The sequence below is a fragment of the Tachyglossus aculeatus genome, unplaced genomic scaffold (genome assembly GCF_015852505.1).
Source record: "Tachyglossus aculeatus isolate mTacAcu1 unplaced genomic scaffold, mTacAcu1.pri SUPER_32, whole genome shotgun sequence".
In the NCBI taxonomy this organism is placed as follows: Eukaryota; Metazoa; Chordata; class Mammalia; order Monotremata; family Tachyglossidae; genus Tachyglossus; species Tachyglossus aculeatus.
Window position 1 is genome coordinate 381,945 of NW_024044838.1, and position 11,464 is coordinate 393,408.

The 11,464-nt window shown below is 44.9% G+C and overlaps 1 pseudogene; it reads left to right on the forward strand.

Moving 5' to 3' along the window:
- Nucleotides 1-520: 520 nt before the first annotated feature.
- LOC119921874 lies at nucleotides 521-1,462 on the forward strand (annotated as a pseudogene).
- Nucleotides 1,463-11,464: the final 10,002 nt, after the last annotated feature.

The window sequence follows — 11,464 nt, forward strand, 5'->3', positions numbered from 1 at the left end:
ACCCTGCTATATTGTCCTTTACCAAGTGCTTAGTACAGTGCTCCACACATGGTGCTCGTTGCTAAGAATTGTCTCTATCTGTTGCCTACCTGTACATTCCCAGTGCTTCGTACAGTGCTATGCACACAGTAAGGGCTGAATAAATGCGATTGAAAGAATGAATGAATGGTGAGTATTCAATAAATTCTATTGATTGTATTGTACTCTCTCAAGTGCTTAGTAGTAAGTGTTCAATCAATACCACTGATTTATTGATTTGATTGTGTCTATCAGCCCTGTTGTATTGTACTCTCCCAAACACTCAGTACAGTGCTCAGCACGCAGTAAGTGCTCAATAAATATGTGATTGATTGATTAATTGATACAGTCCCCCTCGAGACGTAAGCTCGTTGTGGGAAGGGAATGTGTCTATCAACTCTGTTTCATTGTTTAGATTGTACTCTTACAGGTAAGCGCTCAATAAATATAATTGATTCATTTAATGATTGTTTGGGTGTCTGAAATCAGGTCATATCACAAGATGCCTAAAGGCCTCTTGCCGGACGTGGCCAACATTTCCATGGTGACGGAATTCCTCCGGCTGGGATTCTCAGAGCTGCAGCTGGTCCACGTCGCGCTGTTCTTCCTCGTCTACCTGGCAGCCCCGACGGGGAATCTCCTCATCGTTGCCATCACCGCCGTCGACTGGCGCCTCCACACCCCCATGTATTTCTTCTTCGGGAACCTGTCCCTCATCGACCTCTGCCTCATTTCCGTCAGCGTCCCCCAATCCATCCACAACTCCCTGACCGACGGTAGATCCATTTCTGTCTTGGGCTTTGCTGCCCAACTCAATTTTGTGCTTGTTTTGCTTCCCTGGAGATCGCCCTGTTTACTGCAATGTCCGACGACCGCTATACAGCCATCTACCCCTCCTCTGAGCTATCAGGTTATCATGGACCGAGGGGCCTGTGGGAAGAGGGCCGCCAACTCCTGGCTCAGCGGGGATCTCTCCGGTCTCGTGCATACCGTTAAAATCTTTCTCTCGCCTTTCTGTGACTCTAACGTGATCCGACACTTCTTCTGCAACATTCCCCAGTTATTAACCCTGTCCTGCTCTTTCTCCATCGTGCCGTAGTTGGTCCTGATTGGCGTTAGCGTCACTTTGGATTTCGACTGCGTCCTGTTCATGGGGGCTTCCTATTTCCATATCTTCTCCACCGAGCTGAGGAACCCATCCATGCAGGACAGAACCAAAGCATTCTCCACTTGCCTTCCCCATCTCTCTGTGATAACCATATTTTTGTCCACTGGCTTTTTCTCCCACTTAAAGCCGACTTCACACTCCCCCTCAGCGCCGGACCTGCTGGTGTCCGTGTTCTACACCGTGGTTCCCCCTGTCCTGAACCCCCTCATCTACAGCCTGAGGAACCGAGACATGAAGATCGCTCTGAAAAAATTCCTTAGGGGGAATCTGTTCTGAAAAAGATAAGTATCTTTCCTTTGTGTCTCATTAGGGAGGCGTCATGGCAGAGGGGAACAAATGTTGGACTAAAACTCAAAAGACCACACTGTACTCTTGCCTATGCCTCTGTTCTGCTCTGTGTGTGACCCTGTACAAGTCCCTTAATCTCTCCAGCACGTGTCCTCCTCTGGAAAATGGAGATAAGATACCCGTTCTCCTACCCTCTAAGAATATGATCCCCACGGAGCACAGTCATTGTATCTTATCGTTCTTCTCCACCCCTCTATTTTCAGTATCCTAATCAGATTCCAGTTTTGTTTGTTTTTATATTGTGTATATTTGTCTTTGTCTTATTTTTTGAGGACATTTAATACTCCATCACTCCTTATGATGATGATGATGATGATGGTATTTGTTAAGTGCTTACTATGTGCCGAGCACTGTTCTATGCTCTGGGGCAGGTACAAGGTAATCAGGTTGTCCCACGTGGAGCTCACAGTCTTAATCCCCATTTTACAGATGAGCGACCTGAGGCCCAGAGAAGTGGAGTGACTTTCCAAAGGTCACACAGCAGACAAGTGGAGGAGCCGGGATTAGAACCCCGGTCCACTGACTACCAAGCCAGTACTCTTTCCACTGAGCCACGCTGCTTCCTTATCTGTCAGTAGATCATTCATTGCCCTCAACTTGCCTGTTTACTTGTTTTGATGTGTATATATCTATAATTATACTTATTTATATTGCTATTATTATAATTATTGATGCCTGGTTTACTTGTTTTGATATCATCCTCCCCGCTTCTAGACTGTAGGCCCGCTGTGAACAGGGATTGTCTCTCTTCATTGCTGAATTGTACTTTCCAAGCCCTGAATACAGTGCTCTGCACACAGTAAGCGATCAATAAATGCGATTGAACGATTAAATGAATATTCTCACCCAAGCCCTGTCCTCAAATCATCTCTGCAGACGGACCTGGGTTCTAATCCCACTCTTTTACTCGTCCGCAGTGTGACTTTGGGCAAATCACTTCACTTCTCTGTGTCTCAGATTTCTCATTTGTAAAATGGGGATTATGACCATGAACCCCACGTGGGACAGGGACTGTGTCTGACCTGATTTCCTTGTATCGACACCCGGGGCTTCATACGGATCTTGGCACATAGTAAACGTTAAACAAACACCCGATTATTATTCATCCAGGGAAGCACGTGGGGAGAGATGGCTGTGTCTCTTTCACCCATGGGAACAAAACTCTTTCTTCAGAGCTCCATACATCTCCCAAATGGTTTAGAATGTCAGCCGTTTCCAAGACAACCTCAACAAGGCTGCTCTCTGGTGTTCAGAGACTAAACTCGTGTCTCTGAAAGGGATGGGACTGATTTTCCCTTAACATATAACGAGCATCTTCTAAGGGAGTGAGGAAAGGGAACAGAGGCACGTCAGTAGATTCCTGGGATCCTGCGTAAAACCGTCAGTCTCCATAATTTCCTTTCATTGAAACTCCATTTTTAATGGTATTTGTCAAGTGCTTAACGTGTGCCAGGGAGTATTCTAAGCGTTGGGGTAGATGCAAGGTAATGGGGTGGGAGTCCCCTGGCCCACCTCCTACCTCTGTCCTGGAACACCCTCCCTCCTCAAATCCAACAAACTATCACATTTTCCCCCCTTCAAAGCCCTACTGAAAACTCACCTCCTCCAGGAGGCTTTCCCAGACTGAGCCCTCCTTTTGGTCTGCTCCCCCCTGCCATGCCACCGAATCGCTCCCAATGCTCTACCCTCTCCCCACCCCACAGCGCTTGTATATATATGTACGTATTTATAATTATAATTCTACTTATTTTTATTAATGATGCATATATGTCTATTATTCTTTTCATTTATAATGATGCTACTAAAGCTTGTTTACTTATTTTGATGTCTGCCCCCCCCTTCTAGACTGTGAGCCCATTGTGGGAAGGGATTGTCTCTATTCGTTGCTGAATTGTACTTCCGAAGCTCTTAGTACAGTGCTCTGCATGCCGTAGGCGCTCAATAAATACGACTGAATGAATGAGTCAGTCCCTGTCCCACATAGGGTTTACAGCCTTAATCCCAATGTATTCCTCCAAGCGCTTAGTACAGTGTTCTGCAAATAATAAGCACCCAGTAAATACCATCGATTGATTTACATATGAGGTAACTGTGAAACTGATAAATGAAGTGACTTGCCCAAAGTTACAGAACAGACAAGTGGCAGAAATGGAATTAGAATCCAGGTCCTTCTGACTTCCAGGTCCAAGCTCTAGTCATTAGAGAGCACTTTTTCTTCCATTTGAATCAACTAAAATATTAGTACTATTTACTGAGCATCTCCTCTGGGCAAAGCATCACATGAATCACGGGAGAGAGTATATTAGAGGTAGAAGATGTCATAAGTGCTGAGAGGGTACAAAACTGCTGAGATGGTAGTGGAAAGGTTGTGAGCCAGAGGGAAGAAAAATTAATCAGATAATGTCTTCTGAAGAAGGTGGAATTTCAGAGGGGATTTGAAGGTGGGAAGAGCTGTGGTAGGGAAGATGGTAAGGGTAGAAGTGGAGGGAGGAAGTGTAGAGTCAATGGGCAATGCGAAGAGTGGGCTGGGATGTAAAGGGAGAAGCAATGTGATCCAGAGGATAGAGCTCGGGTCTGGGTGTCAGAAGGACCCGTTCTAGTAATAATAATAATGATTGCATTTGATAAGTGCTTACTATATGCAAAGCACTGTTCTAAGCGCTGGGAGGGGAATACAAGATGATCAGGTTTTTCACGTGGGGCTCACAGTCTTAATCCCCATTTTACAGATGAGGTAACTGTGGCACAGAGAAGTGAAATGACTTGCCCAAGGTCACACAGCTGACAAGTGGCGGAGCAGGGATTAGAAACCATGACATCTGGCTCCCAAGCCCGTGCTCATTCCACTGAGCCAAGCTGCTTCCAATCCCAGTTTCGTTACTTGTCTGCTGTGTGACCTTGGGCAAGTCATTTCACTTCTCTGGGCGTCAGTTCCCTAATCTGAAAAATGGGGATTAATGATGATGACGGTTTTTGTTAAGCGCTAACTATGTACCAAGGACTGTTCTCAGCAATGGGATAGATACAAGGCACCCAGAGTGTCCTACGTGGGGCTCATAGTTAAATTCCCATTTACGGATGAGGTAACTGAGGCAAAGATAATATAAGTGACTTGCCCAAGGTCACATGACAGACAAGTGGTGGAGCGGAGATTAGAACCCACATCCTCTGACTCCCAAGCCAGTGCCCTATCCACTAGGCCATACGTCTCCTCACTGTGGGCAGGGAACATGTCTACCTATTCTGTTGTATCATACTCTCTCAAACTTTTAGTTCAGTGCTCTACGTAGAGTAAATGCTCAATAAACGCCATTGATTGATTAATCCCCAACACCCTGAACAACAGTAGCCCAACTGCCGCCCCTAAAGCATGCATTTATATCCTTCTTCAGCACTGTGTAGAAAATAATAATTTTATGCTATTGGCTCCTACTCTATCTTAAGCCTCCTCGACCTCTCAGCTGCCTTCGACACTGTGAACCACCCCCTTCTCTTCAACGCGCTATCCAACCTCGGCTTCACAAACTCCCTCCTCTCCTGGTTCTCCTCTTATCTCTCCGGCCATTCATTATCAGTCTCCTTTGCGGGCTCCTCCTCCCCCTCCCATACCCTTACTGTAGGGTTTCCCCAAGGGTCAGTTCTTAGTCCCCTTCTGTTCTCTATCTATACTACTCCCTTGGTGAACTCATTCGCTCCCACAGCTTCAACTATCCTCTCTACTCTGATGACACCCAAATCTACATCTCCACCCCTGCTCTCTCTCCCTCCCTCCATGCTCGTGTCTCCTCCTGCCTTCAGGACATCTCCATCTGGATGTCTGCCCGCCATCAAAAACTCAACATTTCCAAGACTGAACTCCTTATCTTCCCTCCCAAACCCTGTCCTCTCCCTGACTTTCCCGTCACCGTAGATGGCACTACCATCCTTCCCATCTCACAAGTCCACAACCTAGGTGTCATCCTCGACTCCGCTTTCTCATTCACCCCACACATCCAATCCGTCACCAAAACCTGCCGGTCTCACCTCCACAATATCGTTAAGATCCGCCCTTTTCTCTCCATCCAAACCACTAACTTTCTCGATCAATCTCTCAACCTATCCCGACTGGATTACTGCAACAGTCTTCTCTCTGATCTCCCATCCTCCTGTCTCTGCCCACTTCAGTCCATATTCACTCGGCTGCCCAGATTATCTTTGCACAGAAACGCTCTGGGCATGTCACTCCCCTCCTCAAAAATCTCCAGTGGTTGCCTGTCAACCTACGAATCAAGCAAAAACTCCTTCCTCTCGGCTTCAAGGCTCTGCATTACCTTGCCCCCTCCTAACTCAACTCCCTTCGCTCCTTCAGTATCCCAGCCCGCACCCTCCACTCCTCTGATGTTAACCTCCTCACTGTTCCTCATTCTAACCTGTCCCGCCATTGACCCCCGGTCCATGTCCTTCCCCTGGCCTGGAATGCTCTCCCTCCACACATCCGCCAAGCTAGCCCTCTTCCTCTCTTCAAAGGACTACTGAAAGCACACCTCCTTCAAGAGGCCTTCCCAGACTGAGCTCCCTTTTTTCTCTCCTCCTCTCCATATTTCCCTCTGCCCTACCTCCTTCCCCTCCCCACAGCACTTGTATATACTTGTACAGATTTATTACTCTATTTACTTTACTTGTACATGGTTACTACTCTATTTTGTGAATGATGTGCATATAGGTATAATTCTAATTGTTCTGACGATTTTGACACCAGTCTACATGCTTTGTATTGTTGTCTGTCTCCCCCTTCTAGACTCTGAGCCTGTTTTTGGGTAGGGACCGTCTCTATATTTTGCCAACTTTCACTTCCCAGGTGCTTAGTACAGTGCTCTGTAAACAGTAACCGCTCAATAAATATGATTGATTGAATGAATGAATGAATGATAAGCACTTACTAAGGGCCAAGCCTGGGTAGATACAAAATAATCAGATTGGATACGGTTTCTGTTAAACATAAAATCTCAATCTAAATATGAGGGAAAGCAAGCTGTTGGGCATGGATTGTCTCTATTTGTTGCCGAATTGTACTTTCATAGCGCTTAGTACAGTGCTCTGCACACAGTAAGCGCTCAATAAATACGATTGAATGAATGTATGAATGGTGAGTATTCAATAAATACCATTGTATTCTACTCTCTCAAGTGCTTATTAGTGAGCGCTCCATCAATATCATTAATTGATTGATTGATTTGATTTGGTTGTGTCTATCAACTCTGTTGTATTGTTCTCTCCCAAATGCTCAGTACAATGCTCTGCAAGCAGTAAGTGCTCAATGAATATGTGATTGATCGATTAATTGATTCAGTCCCCCTTGAGACTGTAAACTTCTTTTAGGAAGGGAATGTGTCTATCAACTCTTTCACATTGTTTACATTATACTCTCCCAAGTAAGCGCTCAATAAATAAAATTGATTGATTGATTGTCTGAAATCAGGTCCTATCATAAGATGCCTAAAGGCCTCCCGCCAGACGTGGCCAACGTATCCACGGTGACGGAATTCCTCCTGCTGGGGTTCTCAGAGGTCCGGGAGCTGCAGCTGGTCCAGGCCACCCAGTTTCTCCTGGTTTACTTGGCGGCCCTGACGGGGAATCTCCTCATCGTCGCCATTACCATCCTCAAACAACGCCTCCGCACCACCAGGTACTTCTTCTTCAGGACCCTATCTGTCCTCGACCTCTGCCTCATCTCCGTCATCATCGCCAAATTCATCTACATCTCCCGGACCGAGAAGAGATCCATCTCCTTCCTGGGCTTTGCTGCCCAACTCTATTTCTTCACTTGTGCTTCACTGGAGATCGCCCTACTTACGGTGATATCCTAAGACCACTACATGATCACCTGCCACCCCCTGCGCTACGAGGTCATCATCATGGACCGAGGAGCCTGTAGGAAGATGGTGTCAGCTTCCTGGCTTTGGGGTGGTTTTTGGGTCTCACGCACACTGTTAATACATTTACCTTGTCTTTTGGTGACTCGAATGTGATCCATCACATTTTCGGTGACTTCACCAGTTACTGGCCGTCACTCGTTCCGATGACACCCTCACGGAGGTGTTCCTGCTCATTGCCAGTGCGACTTTAAACTTCTTCTGCTTCCTCTTTATAGTCATTTCCTATGCCCACATCATCTCCACTGTGAGGACCATCTCTTCCCTAGAAGGCCGGACTAAAGCTTTCTCCACCTGCTTGCTGCACCTCATCGTCGTCAATCTGTTTTTCTCCACTAGGTTTTTTGCATACTTAAAACTGCACTCGGACTCCACCTCGACCCTCAACCTGATGTTGTCCTTGTTCTACGCCGTGGTGCCCCCCCGCCCTCATCTACAGCCTGAGGAACCGGTACATTAAGGCGGCAAGGGGGAGAATTCTAATGTTTTTGAAAAAGTAATTTTCCTTGCCTTCATTGTCTTTTTTTTCACTTTGGATTTGTTAGGTCAACTGCACATTTGGCGACGCTGGGGAAGGTCTTTAGTATTTCTTTCCTCCCTTATCTCCTATTGGACTCGTTTTGGGGTGACCTTGGGTACCCTACTGAAAGGTCACCTCCTCCAGGAGTCCTTCCAAGACTAAGCCCCCCCTTTTCCTCGGCTCCTCCTCCCCTCCCAGTCGCACCTAGTCCCTCCCTCTGCTCTACTCCCCTCCCCACCCCACAGCACTTGTGTGCATTTGTACATATCTATAATTATTTTATTAATGATGTGTGCATATCTATAGTTCTATTTCTTTTTCTGGATGCTATTGATGCCCGTCTACTTGTTTTGTTGTCTGTCTCCCCCCATCTAGACTGTGAGCTCGTTGTTGGGTAGGGATTGTTTCTATTTGTTGCTGAATTGTACTTTCCAAGCACTTAATATAGTGCTCTGCACAGAATAAGCTCTCAATAAATACGATTGAATGAATATCCACTTTGGCCCTTATGTTCTTTATGGCAGGAACTGTGTCACAGGTTTCTGCTTCCTTCATCTCCTCCAGAAGGTTTTCCCTGACTAATCTCTCAATTAATCAATCAGTGGTGTTTATTGATAGGATCTGGGTTCTAAGTTGTGTGAACTTGGGCAAGTTGCTTCACTTCTCTGGGCTTCAGTTACCTCATCTGTAAAATGGAGATTAGGAGTGTGAGCCCCATGTAGGACAGGGGCAGTGTCCAACCTGATTATCTTGTACCTATTCCAACATTTAGTACAGTGCTTGGCAAAGCGTGGCTCAGTGAAAAGAGCACGGGCTTTGGAGTCAGAGGTCATGGGATCAAATTCCGGCTCTGCCAACTGTCAGCTGTGTGACTTTGGGCAAGTCATTTAACTACTCTTTGCCTCAGTTACCTCATCTGTAAAATGGGGATTAAAAATGTAAGCCTCCCCGTGGGACATCCTGATCACCTTGCAACGTCCCCGGCGCTTAGAACAGTGCTTTGCACATAGTAAGTGCTTAACAAATACCATCATTATTATTATTATTAACAAGTACCAAAATTACTATTACCATTATATTTATTCTATATTTATTCTGCTATATTGAACTCTCCCAAGCACTTAGTACAGTGCTATGCACACAGTAAGAGCTCAATGAATATGATTGATTATTGAGCCCTTAGTGTGTGCAGAGACTGTACCAAGAATACTGTATTGTATTCATGCTGAACTAATCTCTCATTTCCCCATCCAAGATTTTCTCTATTGTGTCACCTATGTACTTGAGCCTTTGTCCCCTAAACACTTTGATATTCACCCCAGCCCCACAGCACTTATATCCATATATTATGTACATATCTGCAATTAATTTATTTATTTTTATTAATGTCTGCCTCCCCCTCCAGATTGCAAGCTCGTTATAGGCAGGGAATGTGTCTGTTAATTGTGATATTGTACTCTTCCTAATGCTTAGTACAGTGCTTTTCACACAGTAAGCGCTCAGTAAATACGATTGATCGAATGAATCCTTATACTCTGCCATTTCCCTTATTAATATTTTCTGTTGCAGTCTGCCTCCCTGACTAGATAGTAAACTCTGTGAGTGCATAAAACTTGCCTAGAACTCTACTGTAAACTGTACACTTGTATGGGCAGGGAATGTGTCTGTTATATTGTTATACCGTACTCGCCCAAGTACTTAGTACAGTGCTCTGCACACAGTAAGTGCTCAATAAATATGATTGGCTGACTATTGTCTCGAATGCTTAGTACAGTACCTGGCTCATAGTAAGCGCTTGACAAATACCATTAAAAACCTCAAAAACTACAGGCTATGCACACAGTAGGTGTTCGATAAATACTATTGATTGACTGATTTTGTCATATTTTACCATGCCCTGCCTCTGCCCTGAAGCACCTTGTCCCTTCACGTCTACCATGTCATGTCAAACCTCAACTGAAGGCTCATCTCCTCCAGGAGACCGTCCCAAACTAAGCCCCCCTTTTCATCAGCTCCCCCTTCCCTCCCCATTGCTCCAACTCACTCCCTTTGCTTGACCCCCTCCCCACCCCACAGCACTTGTGTATATATGTACATATCCATAATTCTATTTATTTTTATCAGTGCTGTGTTTATATCTATAATTCTGCTTATTTATATTGATGTCATTGATGCCTGTTTCCTGGTTTTGAAGTCTGTGTCCCCCCTTCTAGACTGTGAGTCCACTGTGGGCAGAGATTGCCTCTATTTGTTGCCGAATTGTACTTTCCAAGCACTTAGTACAGTGCTCTGCACGCAGTAAGCGCTCAGTAAACATGATTGAATGAATAAGAACTCCACTGTACTGTGCTTAGTAAAGGGTTGTACATACAGTAAGTGCTCAGTAAATATCAGCGATTGATTGATTTGCTAGATAGGGAATGTGTCTACCAACTCTGTTCAATTGTACTCCCCCAAGCACTTAGTACAACCCTCTGCACACAATAAGTACTCAATAAATACGATTAGTAATTTGGTTAATTGAACCCTTCTCTGTGGACAGCCCTCATCACGAGTATTTCTACAGTTCCACCCAGTTTCAGTTTTGCAATACTAGAATTCTTTATGGATTTAGCTCCAGGGGTCATGGAGGGGTGTGGTCGGGGGTTGTTGAGGGGTGGGAGGTGGAGGGAAACAGGGAAACAAGGAATACCTTTGAAAGCCAGGGTGCGGGGTGAGACGTTTGAGAGGGAGAAAGGGAGAAGGTTGAGAGGGAGGAAGCTTTAAGTTCAGGGGATGAGAAAGGTCAGAAGAGATGGGAAGGGGAAGAGTTAAATGCTATTGATTGATAAATTGTTTGGCTAGCTGATCACCAGGTGGAGTCACGAGGGAAAAATGACAGGTCAATCAAAGGTGTTTGTTAAGCACTTACCATGTGTCAGACACTGTACTAAGTCTTACCGTTATTATTATTACTATTATATCCATATTTGTAGTCTTTACTGCTTCTCCTATCTGTAATTTACTTTAATGTCTGTCTTCCCCTATCAGTAAATCAGTGGTATGTATTAAGCACTTAACATGTGCCAAGCACTGTTTTAAGCACTTGGGAGAGTTCAGTTCAACAAATTGGTAGTCCCTGCCCTGTCCACAAGGAAGGTGAGACAGCGATTACTAGATTGTAAAGACCTTTTGATCAGGAATTGGGTCTAACAATCCTAATTCTAATTGATCAATAGATCGATAGACAGATTGATAGATAGAGCTAGGCACTGATTGATTGATCGATACTACTAATATTGCTGCTATTACTAATCTTCATATATATAATTGATTGAAACAACGAATATTATTACTAACATTACTAACTTTCATATATTTTAAGGGAGCCAGGAATAGGCAATCACTCAGTCAATCAATCATTAGGATTTGTTGAGCATGCAGACCACCGGACTAAGCTTCTGGGAGAGTCTAATACAATAAAATTAGCAGACGATTTCCCTGCCCTTAACACATGGA